Here is a 15353-nt window from a genome sequence, read left to right on the forward strand (position 1 = left end):
CATTCTATCTCTTCTTCCCACCCTACCTCACCCAAAGAGGTCAAACCTACACATGCATTTAAGCAGAAACAGCAAGGATAGGGGGAGACCCCTACACAGATGGGTGGGTGTCTCAAGTTCAGTGCCTCACTAACCTGAAGGAGATCATCGTCCTCTTGTACCAAGAGACTGAGGCACTCAAGGGATTGGCTACTTATTTAACGAGGTAATTGGACACAACTTGAGTGTGGTCAGATGAAGAATGTTAAAAATAATTGTCTCTGCCTGGGGAACATGGTTGGAATGTGTCCATTTTTATCCTGGCAATGGTTTTGTATGACCTGCTGTGTGCAGCTGAATGCTATTGCAGTATTCTTCTCCCCTGCTGGATCTGCTCTTCCAAAATTTATTCTGGCTCCTCCTGAGAGAGGAACTCCCCTATAAGTGGACAACAGAAATGAGTGTGGCTGTGTGATGAAAAGAAAGATTTGCTCTGAGATGCTCACCCTTGGGGACCCTACCATTTTGCATGGGATATTTTTTTAAAAAGAGGGATCGGTGGGAAAAAAAATTGATCAGAATTTATTGTCACGAAATTCGATGTTTTGCGGCAGCGTCATAGAGCAAACATTCATATTATAACCATCTTACAACATTACTATAAAAAATAGTGCACGAAAAGTAAGGCAGTGTCTTTGGTTCATTGATTGATCAGGAATCTGATGAGAGTGGGGAAGAAGCTGTCCCTGTGCCGCAGAGAGCTTGTCTTTAGGCTCCTGTATCTTTTTCCCGATGTAGCAGAGTGAAGAGGGTGTGGCCTGGGTGTTGGGGGGGGGAGTTTGTCTTTGAGGATAAAAAATGCTTTTTTTAAAAACCCCGCCTCATGTAGATGTCCTCAATGGAGTGAAGTCTGGTGCCTGAGATGTCGCAGGCTGAGTTAACTACCCTCCAGTTTTTTTCTTGTCCTGAGAGTTGGCACCTCCATATCAGGCAGTGATGCCACCAGCCAGAATGCTCTCCACGTCACACCTGTAGAAGTTTTCAAGAGTTTTCTCTGATGCACAGAATCTCCTCAGACACCTGACAAAGTACAGTTGCTGGCTATTCTTGATTGTTTAAAATGTTTATGAAGGAAACTGTGACCGTACATTGAGTTCAAATCCAGTTTATTGTTTCATGTACCAAGGTGCAGTGAGGAAGTTTGCTTTGTGAACATCCCACACATAATACGGGGAGAGTTACAGGGAGAGTTACAGGGAGAGAGTTCAGAGCAAAAGGATAGGATCACTAAGCCTGAAAGAAAGTTTAAGAGAATAGTGTTGGTGATTCTGAAAGGAGAGTAGAGCAGTTGTAGAGATTGTGGGGAGATCAGCTGATTGCAAAATGTTGCCAAACTCTGGCACCATTTATCACATTCCTTGGTGAGCTGACTGACACTTGGTAACCAGGATCAGTATTTTTCTCATTAAGTGCATTGAAAGGGTCACTTTGTGCAATGGTTTAAAAGGATTCTGACTTGAGAGTTTCATGAAAGATTCCTCATGGCTGACTGAGTGTGGGCTTAGCTTAAAATGTTGATTTCTCCCCCCCCCCCCCCACATCATCCTGCCTGCCAATCTCACAATATTGTGATGCACAATGGTCCCATCTGCATTAGCTACAGAAGATCAGTAACTGGTCATCATCGATTTTGAGCAAGAGCCCAAAACATTCTGAAAGAAGTACATTTTGTGTGATGGAAGTAGTTTTTTAGATAAGATGCCTGTCAGTGTGATGACACTGCCAACCAGTTAAGTAATGGCATCTGGGATTCATGCATTGAGGGTTGTCTAGAATTTCAGGGCTTGAGAGGAGGTTATACATCACATGGGCTTTCCGAGCTAGTAGTTGGTGTCCAGTGTAAGAGCATGGACGCTTTGTTGGCATTGGGAGTCCCAATCAGAGTTTTTTTTTAAACTCCTTCCGCTGCCCTGCTGGGAGTTGCAGGTAGTTGTATGCTTGCCTTCCTTTTGGTCTTCCCATCCTCCTGCTCCTGACGTTCCTCAATCTGTGTCTTATGAATCTCATCCTGTAGGGCTGTATGCAGCACTTCCTCTGGTACTGGTTGCTCAATGCAGGGCAGCACACAACAATGAAATCTTCACTCCTGTGCTGTAGGGAGCTCCTGGGCACGAATCTATCCTGAGGAGATGATTGATGATATTCCACTTCTGCTCTTGAACCAATGGCCTTTGTGTCACTGCTCACCACTGACACTTTGTGTCACTCTAAGCTGTGGGTGCGTACAGGCGCCCACGTTTTGCAATCAGTGCACAAATGAAAGGAATGTGCGCACAAAGTAGTTCAAAGTATAGAATAAAATTTAAATTTGCTACTTGTAGAATGCAGTCAGCCATGTACCAAATCAGGCTGTGCCAAAATGATCTTGAAATAATTTCAAGTTTACATTTGCACAAGCATTCAATGCCCACATACTTTTGTCACAAGAAAAAGATTTGCACACCATAACATTGCTGCTCATGGTTACTGGAGTCTGGATGTGACAGAGCTGCCACCAAAATATAGGGTAGCCCTTGGGGCAATACTGGTTGTTAAAAATGGGCCTCCCTGCAGCCTTCGTCAGGATCTGGATGCTCCAGAAAATGTTGCCCACATCATTAAAGAATGCTTCTTAGAATCAAAGACATTTAAACCCTTTGTTGGTTATTATTCAGAGTCATTCTGGGCAAATGGCTATGGCCAAAAGCTGTCTGCACTTCTGGGAAGTGGACAATCCAGGCAAATGCCAGTGTCTGAGATGCCACTCTCTTCTCATTTAAAAAAAATCTATCATATTTTTAGAATTAAAAAGAATATTTTGGAACACAGTGGAAACAGATTCAGGCCAGTTAAACACGAGCTTCCCAATTAAACCTAAATTAACATACAACCCTGTATGTTTTGATGGAGGGAGGAAACCAGGGCACCCAGAGGAAGCCCACGCAGACACAGGGAGAGCGTACAAACAGACAGCTCCTGATTCGAATCCGGGCTGCTTTGAGAGTAGAGGGCTTCAGTGACACCTCAGATGCTCAGGTGAGTAAAAGTTGGGAAATATGGCAGAGGGGTGTTCTCTCCTGGAAAAATGAAGTTGATAGCCACCCATTATCACCTTGACCTCCACAGAGAAACATGTCCAAGCAAAAGACTGTTCTAACGTCTTCCTGTAGAAGTTTACTTATCTCTGAGATGAGTGTTTTAGAAAACCTTACTCTGTTAATACATTGCTATGTCATAAGGTGTAGGACTGAGCAGGTTCTGAGTGAGATAAGATAGAGACCTCCATGCTAACTCCCTGGAGGCCTTCATTCCTACTCTGCATGTCTTCCCACACCTAGCCTGATTCCTCCTGCAGCTTCATCCATTGATCGAGCAGCTAAACTGATGGTACATTTCAGCTCGTTCGGTGAACTTAAGAATGTATTTGAACAGCCTGAGGTTAATTCTGAGGCTGCCCAGCCAAGTCTTCCAGAATTAGCTGAGTGCCCTTTTAAACAGGAAGGAAAGCAAGAATGTAATGCAATGTGCTCCTCGTTCCCCAAGGCTATTTCAATGGTGGTCACGTGGGGTTTGAGCTTGCATTCAAGTCAAAACAAACTGGAAAAAGCATTGCACAGCCACCGCCATCATTTGGTGGGCCAGACCTGCTGGAAGTATCCCGGTCCTGTTTTGTTGTTGCTGTGACTTTGCTCAGCAAGGTTTATTTAATTCGGATGAAATCGAATGTCGCAATTGGAATTTACCCTTGGAACTATATCAGTGCAGTGCTAACTTTTTAGGCGATGGAGCTCCCCAAAAGCGGCGACCAGCAGGTGCCTGGCACGGTACCGAAGCAGCACTCCAGTGAGCTCGGGCACCCTTGGGGGCAGTCCATTTTCTTTTCAAACATTGATGGAGGTGTTATTCTGAAAATGAGGTTAACAGTTCACCCAAAAATCAAGAGCACTCACTAGGTACCGCAGTGGAATAGTTGCAGGACATGCATGCTACTGAGTGAAGAATAGATGATGGAGTGTGCATTTGTCCTGAGTGAGGAAAGGGGAAGATTTTAGATTGTGGTGACATTTATAGGAAGGAGAAAAATGTATGTACTACACAGTGGAACAAAGTGAGAAAAGAGCATTAATCTGAATTATGGAAAGGAATTGGGATAGAATTGTGTTTTATTTCTGTTCTTATTTATTTGACTTTGCTTAACATTGGAACATGATGCATGGTGACAGAGTGCATTACCATACTTGAAATTGCAAAATGCTACCAGTTTTACTGGAGACATGATCTATTAGGAAACTGCCTGTGATTACTCTGTGCAATATATCAAGAACTTGCATTCTGCCATTACAGCCCAATAGAATGAGGAAATATCAAGGAGGCAAGCGATGGAGCTGATCACCTTGAAGAATGACACACTTGGGTTTGCAAACAGCAATGGACTTCATAAATAATCACCTCTTTGGGTGGCAAATTAATTCTATTCTGCAGAATTTCATTACTGTCACCAAGGGCTATAATCTTAAGTGAAAGACAACAGATGTGCACCTGGTGAATGGGTTCGGCGAGCAAGGTCAAATACAATGTATTAGCAAAGGAGTGACTTGAAGGGCCGACATGGCCTGTTTCTGTGCTGTAAACGGTTATATGGTTATATGGTAAACATACAACTCACCAGGCCCTGTGGCTGATGCAGAGTTTTGGGCAGGGCAGTCAGATCCTGAGCATAGATTAGGGGCAGGAAGGCATACTTTAATTCGCAGATGCTGTGAATTCTTCATGCGGAAATGAACACATTTTGAAAATGGGCATGTGGCTGCTTGGAAGCAGACTCTTTCAATATGTCACTTGCTTGGACAAGCTCCAAGTCCAGGTTTCTATCTCTGGCAACTCCTCTTTGTGATTACTTCTCCAAACTTTGGGTAAATTTCCACGCTTGTTTCAAGTTGCAGTGGTTTCTGGGCAGCTGACATCTAATTTTGGTTGCGTCGATGTATAGTGCACACATTGGTTGCTTCCTGACCCATCATTCTTAGCTTTCTCGGCACTGCACATCACCTTTTGTTTTCCGAGCAGCTGTCGAACCTTCTGCATTACCCCGACTCCAACCATAGTACCACTAGATGATCTCGCCACACAATTGAAATGTCACTTTTTTCTCGAATTAACTGCAACCATGAATATTTATCTTTCCTTTAATATTTACGATCTCTATCTGTCTCATGGCATCGTGTGGCAATTTTTTAAACTATTGTGGTTGATCTATTTTACGTACCTGTGTGGCAATGAGACATGGACTTCCCCTCTCATTGTTACCTGGAATTGGTTATTTCTGTCATAAAAGGGGACCATCAGCCAGTGTGTGTCATTCACACTGAAACAAATCCATATTGGGTAAAGGCCCTGAATGGTAAAGATTTCTGGTGGATGAAAAATGAAGATCTAATGGGCTGAAGTAAAAATACAAAGCTGGGGAAACTCAGCAGGTCAAACAGTGTACTTTCTACAGCAAAGGTAAAGATACATAACCAACATTTTGGGGCTTGAGGCCTTCATCAAGGTATGATAAATCTCATGGATTGAGTGTAGTCTGAGGTAAGTGGTGCAGTTGATAAGACTCATTGTCCTGTCCCTGTCAATTCGTGTGAGGTCAATGAACTTCTGATTCTCATCTAGCATTAACTTTTTTTTTGCTGCTGTTGCTACTTGTTTCTGGTCATGTGATCCAGTTGATCCCTGGAACACCTGATGATACGGAAACAGGGCCCCACAGCACGGAGGAAGCCCTTCAGCCCATCTCATTCATGCTGGCCATTGGCATCATGGGCTAGCTCCATTTGTGATTTTTAAAAAATATTTAATTTGACTGAGAAGGTAATCCTTGATGGACATGCCAGTCAGATGTTGGAGGTGGAAAGATTGGCAGTCCTTTTTGAAATCTGGTGAATTAATGACACATGAGGCCATTACAGAACATATTAAAAATACTCAGACAGATATGATGGTCTTTCAGTCAATTGTGCAGAGTAAATTACCAAGCCATCATCTTCATAATATTTGAAACTTCGGCTTGGAACATTAAAAATCTAGATATTTATTTATTTATTTTCTTTAACTTGTCCCTTTCCACTGACTTTGTTATATTATCGAAATGGATCAATTTGCATCAATCAAGAAATTGCTGATCCATCCACGAGATGTAAGGAAAGTTCATCTTCTACTGGGTGGTTTATTATGGCTGGGTGCTTGGTGGAATTGCTGTGAGTGACTTCATCTGCAAACCCATTCACTCAAATGTTACAGCCTCTTGGTATCAAGACAGACACTGCTGGAAATACTCCAGCAATCAGGCAGCTTGTACGGAGAGAGAAGCAGTTGACGTGTTGCATCTGCGACAGGTCATCGGATTGTGTTGCAATTGAAGGCCATGAACCTGAAACATTAGCTCAGCCGGACACGATTAGAACATTTTATTTTTATTGCGTATCTTTAGGCTCTCCAAGTTTTGGCATTTTACCTGCTGGTCCCAGTTTTAAGATTCAAGCTTATAATCCAAGTCACACGTACCTAACCTGTGAACTGCGACAACTTCCCAGTGCCATGTCTTTGAGAACATTTCTAGTATTCGCATCCAGCAGCAGTAGCAGTGTCCTTCATTGAAAAGTAGTATCTATGCTGTGTCCGCATGAGGTCAATACTTGAGGTGAATTGATGATGGTGGTTATTTACCAACTGATCTATTTTAGTCACACCCACGGGAGCGGCAATACATTAAATGTTCACAACATGTAATATGTGACTGTCACATTCCTGTTTCTACACAGGTGAGAACATGGCCATCTTCATTTACTGATCCAAGTATTTGTCCTTGGAATCTTTGCACCCAACCACTTTCTGATGTAACAGGAGAACAAGCGGAGTCGGAGTGAGTTGTGCAGTGACTACGTGGTTCAGTACTTGCCAGCTTTTTATTCCAGAGACGCCAGCTCTCTTTCTACTGTCACTTAGCACTGTCATTTAATGATTTGCATTTCTCTGTTCATTTTCTCAGCCATCGTCCTGTATCCCCTTTGAAAAGTGGTGTAATCCTCATTAAGCATCTAGGGAAATATGACAACATTATTTTGATATCCTATCCTACAAGTCACCAGTTGATGCATTAACAAACCACGGGTACTTATGTGGAGTATTGCATTTAATAGAAGATGAGATTCCCTTTTCCAATGCATTAACATGTTCATATTTCTTGTGACTGATCTCTTAGACTGGAGCATTTTCCCATTTTCTTCCCACTTTCATCCATTTATATTGATTTCTCCCAGGTCAGCGGAGGCACCAGTTATTTGCAGCTTGCTCACTTTCTCGTCGATTTGATGTGTTGCTTTTGCCCCTGTGTCTCCTGAAGGTCTAACAAATCCAGGTAGCTCATGGATTATTTCTCAAGGATATTGTTCAGATGTTACCTAGATAATGAGCACTGGAAATGATTTGGCTGCAGGAATTATTTACAACGGAACCTGATCCTGCGATTATCAAGCACACTTTCAGCAGAGGGTTACGATCAGGAGGAGAAATTGTTATCCATTTCAAATGTAACCCCTATCCACTCCCCCTCCTCCCACCTTTACCTGGGGGGGAATGACCTTGTGTGTAGAAATCTTAAGTATTTTTAACTCTACACCCATACATTGCTGCTTTCAATTCTGCCTGGCTATGTAGTGTGATGCATGCAGGACATGTGAGGGATCGTGGTGTTGTATTGTTCCTGGCCTACTGTGTACTCACTGGTAATGGTTTGCAACTATGACAACTTTATCTAAGTAGAGTTTAAAATTTAATAGTAGAAAGCTTCAGCTCACAATTCTAACATGATTAAAGGATTTGAATCCATATCACTCTGCACCTCCATGCATCAAGCCTTGAACAACATGCATCTGTTAGACCAATGCCCTCAGGAGAATAAGGGGGGGTGGGGGGGAAAAAGTGGCAGATCAGTCTTATAAGAAAGCAAAATGTGTATCTAATTGGTGCCTAATCTGACTGAGGAGAAATCCATGAATGTGGGGGAAGAAAATGTTCCAGCTCTGTGGATCAGCGACAAAAAGTGTTAACATGTTAATGTACTGGGGAAGGGAATGTTATAATATATTAAAGTTTGGGCTGATGGATAAAGAAATATTAACATTACATTATTTGGAATAAATGAGGATCTCATACTGGAGGGAGCTTAATTGTCTTTGTTATCAATTTCCCACGGATCACAACCAATAAACTTAACTGCATTAGTCACAGAAGAATTGGGTTACAAGATCACTTCTCAGGCTAGGTGTTGTACAGTGAGTTAACCATTTACTAATTCCAAAAGCTTTTTCATCATTAACAAAATATTCCCCACTTAGCTGACTGAGAGTAACCCCAACAGGAGTCAAGAAGCTGGATATGAACAAAGTCATAGAAATCTTTGCTTTATCATTATCACATCCTCAAGCTCAGCTCCATGGCTGCACAAAATCCTCACTAACATTTTTTGACAGGACTTCATAAATGTGATATGCCTGTCACCTGGGGACACGGGACCACATCAACTCCCAAGTCACACAACATCCTGAACTGGAAATAGCCAGTTGTACTTTTGTTTTCCCCTACTGAGAACCATAGGACAATTACAGCTCAGAAACAGGCCCCCTCTGCCCTTCTAGTCAATGCCAAATCTTTTTTGTTTGGCCTAGTCCCACTGACCTGCTCCTAGCCCATCACCCTCCATACCTCTCCCATCCATGCACCTGTCTAAATTCTTCTTAAATGTTAAAATTGAGCCTGCTTTCACCACTTCAGCTGGAAGCTCGTTCCTGTAGTAATATGTATATACTGTTACTGCTCTGTGTATAAGTGGCCGTCCCTTCCACTGATGACTCGACCCCATATAACACCTCCCCTGTAACCTGGCCATAAAGGTCGACCTCCCTGCCATTTATTCGAGCACATGGAGTTGGGCCAGCTGAAGTCTAATGTGTATTAAAGCCTATCATTCCTCACTCAGTCTTTGGAGTCATTGATAGAGCATTTCAATTCCACACCCCACTACTCTCTGTGTGAAGAAATTCCCCCCTCATGTTCCCTCTAAGCTTTTCCCCTTTCACCTATCCTCATTGGAAAAAGCCTATCAACATTTACTTTGTCTATTCCCCACATAATTTTAAATACTTCTATTAAATCTCCCCTCATTCTTCTATGCTCTAGGGAATAAAGTCCTAAGCTGTTTAATCTTCCACGTAACTCAGTTCCTGAAGTCCGGGCAACATCCTGGTAAATCTTTGCACTCTGTCCTATTGATATCTATCCTGCAGTTAGGTGAATAAAACACCACACAATACTCCAAATTTGGCCTCACCAATGTATTATAAAACTTTAATATATCAACCCAACTCCTATACTCAACACTTAGCTTTTGGCAATATTGGCCTTCATCAATCAATCTTTATAACCCTACTTTAAAGGAATTATGTATCTGTATTCCCAGACCCCTCTCTTCTCTCACATTCCTCAGTGCCCTACCACTTACCATGTATGACCTTTCTTAGTTTGTCCTTCCAAAATGCAACATCTCACACTTGTCTGCATTAAATTCCATCTGCCATTTTTTTTATTCAGCCCATGTCACCAGCTAGTCCAGATCCCTCTGCAAACTTCGAAAACCTTCTTTGCTGTTCACAACACCTCCAATCTTAGTGTCGTCTGAAAAGTTGCTGATCCAATTTACCACATTATCATCCAGATCATTGATATTGATGACAAATAACAATGATCCCAGTACCAATCCCTGAGGATCACCACTAGTCATTAGCCTCCAGTCTGAGAAGCAATCTTCCACCACTACTCTCTGGCTCCTCCTGCCCAGCCATCGTCGAATCCAGTTGATTACTTCACCATGTATACTGAGCATCTGAATCTCCCTGACTAACCTCCCATCCAGGACCTTGTCAAAGGTCCATGTAGACAACATCCACAGCATTCCTTCGTCAACTTTTCTGGTAATCTCATTGATAAATGTTGCAAGGTTGGTTAAACATGACCTAACACACACTGAACCATGTTGATTAACCCTAATCAGTCCCTGGCTATCCCAATAATTGTATATCCACTCTCTTAGATCACTTTCCAATAATTTGTCAACGACTGATGTCAGGCTCACCAGCTTATACTTTCCAGGGTTACTTTTGGAGCCTTTTAAACAATGGAATAGCATGAGCAACCCTCCAATTCTCTGGCACCATACCCGTGGCTAAGGACATTTTAAATATTTCTGCCAGAGCCCCTGCAATTTCTACACTAGCCTCTCTCAAGGTCCAAGGGAATATTTTGTCAGGCCCTGGGGATTTATCCCCCCTTATTTGCTTTAAGACAGCAAGCACTTCCTCCTCTTTAATGTGTATAGGTTCCATGACCTCACTGCTTGTTTTCCTTACTTCCCATGATTCAGTGTCCATTTTCTGAGTGAATACTGATGGAAAAAAAAACGCCCCAATCTCTTTTGGCTTCATATAAAGCTGACAACTCTGATCTTTAAGTGGACCAATTTTGTCCCTTTCTATCCATTTTGCTCTTAATATACCTGTAGAAACACTTAGGATTTTCCTTCATATTGTCTGCTCAAGCAACCTCCTCTCTTTTATCCTTCCTGATTTCTTTCTTGAGGTTTTTCTTGCAAATTTTTATACTCCTCAAGTACCTCATTTGCTCCATGTTGCCTATACCTGTTATACACCTCTTCTTCTGAACCAGATCTCCAATATCCTTTGAAAACCAAGATTCCTTATATCTTCTAACCTTGCCTTTGATCTTGACAGGAACATGCAAGCTCTCAAAAATTTTCCTTTGAGGGTCCTTCACTTACCTTGCACATCCTTGACCGAAAACAACTTATTCCAATCCATACATTTTGGATCCTTTCTCATTTTCTCAAAATTGGCCTTTCTCCAATTTAGAATCTCAACCTGAGGCCCAGACCTATCCTTCTCCATAATTAACTTGAAACTAATGTCATTTTAATCACTGGACCCAAAGTGTTCCCCTACACATAATTCAGTCACCTGTCCTAATATGAGGTTCAATATTGCACTCTCTCTAGTTGGTATTTCTATATATTGATTTAGAAAACTTCCCTGAACACATTTGACAAACTCCAAGCCATCCATCTCTTCTAGCGTATGAAAGTTCCAGTCAATATGTGGAAAATTAAAATCTCGTAATATAACAACCTTAAGTTTTTTTGCAGCTGTCTGCTCTCTCTGCAGATTTACTCCTCCAATTCTCATTAACTATTGAGCAGTGTATAATACAAGAGTGTGGTCATATCTTTCCTGTTCCTCAGCTCCAACCATATAGCTTCAGTAGACGAGCCCTCTGGTCTGTCCTACTTAAGCACATCTGTGATGTTTTCCCTGTCGAGCAATGCCACTCCTACCTCTTTCATCCCCCCCCCACCCCCCGCCTTTCTATCACATCTAAAGCAACGGAAGCCTGGAACAAATGAGCTGCCAGTCCTGCTCCTCCTGCAACAATGTCATAATTCCATGTGCCACTCCACGCTCCAAGCCTTTCCTATAATATTTGCATTGAAATAGATGCACCTGAGAACATTTCCACCACGCTCAACCTGTTGACTTCTAATGGTGCATGCAATTTTAACATCATATTTTCCCTCTTCTACTCTGGTTCCCCTCCCCCTGAAAATCTAGTTTAAACCCACCAGAGCAGCATGAGCAAAGCTTACTGCAAGGATATTAGTCTCCGTCTTGTTCAGATGCAAAACATCAGTCAGAACAGGTCCCACTTTCCCTGGAAGAGAGCCCAATGATCCAGAAACATGAAACCCTCCCTCCTGCACTATGTCTTCATCCATGGACTAAGCTGCATTATCTTCCTATTTCTAACCTCACCAGCATGTGGCACGGGTAGCAATCCTGGAGGTCCCATCCTTCAACCAAGCGCCTAACTCCCTGAACTCTCCTTGTAGGACCTCCTTACCCATGTTATTGGTCCCTACATAGACTACAACATCTGGCTGCTCACCTTCCCTCCTGAGAATGGCGAGAACCCAATCTGAGATTTCTCTGACCTTGGAACTAGGGAGACAACATACCATCCAGGTTACTCATCCTCCTTCGCAGAAATTTCTATCTTTCCCCCTTACTATGAAATCCTGTATCACTGCATCTCACCTTTTCGCATCCCTTCCCTTCTTAGCCACAGGACCAGACTTTATGCCAGAGACCTGACTGCCATGGCTTGTACCTGGTGGGTCATCCCCCTCAACAATATTCAAAATGGTATACTTGTTATTCAGGGGAATGGCCACAGGGGTGCCCTGCACTGCCTGCCTGTAACCTTTCCCTTCCCTGACTATCATTCATCTACCCTCCTCCTGCCTCCTAGGTGTGATAGTGTCATTGCAACTCACTCGTGTCAATCACACCCGGCATTCATCCAATTCCAGCTCTAATTCCTTAACTTGGTTTGTCAGGAGCTGCAGCTGGATGCTCATCTCCCATATGAAGTAATCAGGGATACTGCTGGCTTCCCTGACAACCCCATCCTGCAAGAGGAACATTCCACTCCCCTGGCTGCAATACCCACACTGTGTGTATGTGTGTGTGTGTGTGTGTGTGTGTGTGTGTGTGTGTGTGTGTGTGTGTGTGTGTGTGTGTGTGTGTGTGTGTGTGTCTCTCTCTCTCTCTCTCTCTCTCTCTCTCTCTCTCTCTCTCTCTCTCTCTCTTGGTCTCTGTCTTTCCACTGCTCCTTTTGATTTACTACCACTCTCTGCCCTAATACGTTGGTACTGTGGCTCCTGGGGGGGAGACAAAAAACCAAAGGGAAAAAAAAAACCTGTGGCCAATTTTAGGAAAAAACTTTGGGAAATTCCTCCCCAACTCCCTAACGGTAATCGTGTAGTGCTCCAGGAGATGACTGAAATTTGTGGTTACATTACCAGCAAGACTTATTCTAATAGCTAACATCAAATTTCAGACACAAAATCAAAATTGAGCTTCCCTTCGCGATTGCTCCTGCCAGGCCTCGCCGCATCCAGGCCCGTTGCCGCTGCCGCTGTCGGAGCTCGCCGTGTCTGGGCCACTGGCCCTCTCTTTGCTGGAACTGCTTGGTCAGCAACTTCATGCACATTCATACTTGAACTTTGAGCAAACGATAAGCTGCTGGATGACCTCAGCAGATCGGACAGCATTCATGTGCCGGGCACTCTCTCTGAGGGCTCTGCTGCTGCAGTAAACAGAATACCAGCTTGCTGGTAGGTAAAGACGTGGTGCGTGCATCACTGGCATTGCCATCTTCAACATCCTCCCGGGGTGGACCACTTTGACCAGAATTTCAGCCTGGCGAACTTCATAAACACTGTGGTATGGAAACCGATCAGAGGCTGGTTATCCTGTGACAACTGACTATACTCCTAACAGCTCAAAGGCTTACCTCAATGAGTGTAGCTCAAAGCAGCTCATTTGATTCACATCCCACCTATCTCACAAAACATTCACCAACCTCACTATTGGTGGATCTTAGCTGCATCACGCATATTTCACAATTGCTGTTCTGGGAGGCACCAAGGCTCCTCCACCTGCCATCATCCAAATTTCTCGTGGGAAGCTCTGAGAACGTATTCAAATCCATGACAGTAAAATTGAGTGCAAGTACGGCAAAGAGCCACCACACGCCTTCACAAAAATATAACACTTCCGTTGCCAGTTTCTTTTCCACTGATGGTGGCCCATTTCTTTCTTCTACTTCCTGTATTTCAGGTTGATATATTCATCTTTTATATTCTTTTCAAAAGCAGAGTATCCTGTTGATATGACATTTGCTTTGAGTTTATATTTAGCCACTAATCAATACTGGCATTTATTTTAAGGGCCAACTGCAGCTGATTGACAGGCAGTGGCTTTTTACATTGCAATCGCTTGCTTGGCAATGTTGCATCTCCTTCCTTGTAGCCAAGTTTCAGCAAGTAATGAGCATCCACACACGCTCAGAGCTGCTGAGGTGAGGAATGCCAACAACAAATCAATTTGCGATGCAGTCATTTTTTTTTACTTCTGTGGTTGAAGAGGTGTTTTCTGTTTCGTTTCTCAGTCTGAGTATTTCATCGAATGCATCTGCAAGCAGTGGAGTATTTTGAAGTGCTAAGGCATAATATACGTACTTTGGATTTATTTTATTTTATATTTTGATCTCAATTAAATTAAAATTAAAATGCTGGTTTAAGATTTATTCTGTTCAGATTTTTGACATTTTATTGGTCAAAAAAAAAATGACAAACTTGTTTAAAGCAAATACTGTAACTTCAAATTCAGTTGCGTTCCTGTATTCTAATTCTCACCAGGATTAGAGAATGCAAAGGGGAAATGATGCCTGCTTCATTTACTTGTTGAAGGTGTTCCTGACGTAATGAATGTGTGAAATACGGTTAATGTAAAAATGTTTTTATGGAGCGACGCCGCATTGAGGATGGCTTCCTGGGGGGTTGGGGGTGGGGGGATGGATTAAAAAAAGTGGACAGTTTTTTTTATAGAGAAGGCTGAAATGCTGGTCCAGTGTTGCTTTCATGGAAAGTGCCGCTGTGTGGTGTCCTCCAGAGCTGATGGTGGGGGGGGGGGGTGACTAGTGCCACCCGCCAACATGACATCATCCATACGCACCGAGAGGGAAGGTGCCCTCTACCAGAAAATGGCGACCTTAGAGTAGGTAAGAACAATGGTTGCGATGTGGGCAGGCAGCCTTATGAACACACCTGCAATGAGTTCCCTGGCATGCGCACTTATGGGGTTTTAAAATTCGCGCTCTTGGGTCGCGGGCAGACGAAGTCATCGCGATGTCATCAGCCCGCCCCCTAAGCAGCCGCATTCAGCGGCAGCTCATTTATGGAGTGAGGTGGCGCGAGTTGCTCCTCCTGAGAGACCAACCTCTGGATGGATCGGAGTCCGTGTGCTCAATCCACACGTGGAGGTTTTATGAAGGTCGGTTAAGAGAATATCTGCCTTTACACTGGCTATTTTTTCCACTATAAAAAGGGCTAATGAGACAAAGCCCTGAATCAGAAAAGGCCATTTCATCTTGTATTCTGGATATCAGAGCCCCCATATCATTTTTATTCTATATCATGCCTTGTGTCATCCATGATAAGTATTTATTTTCTCAATGGATTTGGGGAAAAAAAATTGGACTTTGTGTTCTGTCATCTCCCAACTCAAGGATAGTCAAACACAATACTCAAAAAATGCTGGAGAAAATCAGAAGGTCACACAGCATCTGTGGAGAGTACTGTATAGGATAACCAA

General features: G+C 43.0%; 1 protein-coding gene and 1 long non-coding RNA gene across 15 annotated transcripts in view; both read left to right on the top strand.

The window, feature by feature from the left end:
- Positions 1–15353, top strand: part of LOC138742262 (N-acetyl-beta-glucosaminyl-glycoprotein 4-beta-N-acetylgalactosaminyltransferase 1-like) — a 710446-nt gene that overhangs the window by 276433 nt on the left and 418660 nt on the right. The window lies entirely within an intron of this gene.
- LOC138742292 (uncharacterized) overlaps positions 1–15353 on the top strand; it is a 93628-nt gene that overhangs the window by 7771 nt on the left and 70504 nt on the right. For all 5 annotated transcript variants that reach the window (XR_011344041.1, XR_011344042.1, XR_011344044.1 and 2 more), the window contains exon 2: positions 6834–6934. This is a non-coding gene — a long non-coding RNA (uncharacterized lncRNA). The remainder of the gene's footprint in view (positions 1–6833; positions 6935–15353) is intronic.

The sequence above is a fragment of the Narcine bancroftii genome, chromosome 1 (assembly GCF_036971445.1).
Source record: "Narcine bancroftii isolate sNarBan1 chromosome 1, sNarBan1.hap1, whole genome shotgun sequence".
Classification (NCBI taxonomy): domain Eukaryota; kingdom Metazoa; phylum Chordata; class Chondrichthyes; order Torpediniformes; family Narcinidae; genus Narcine; species Narcine bancroftii.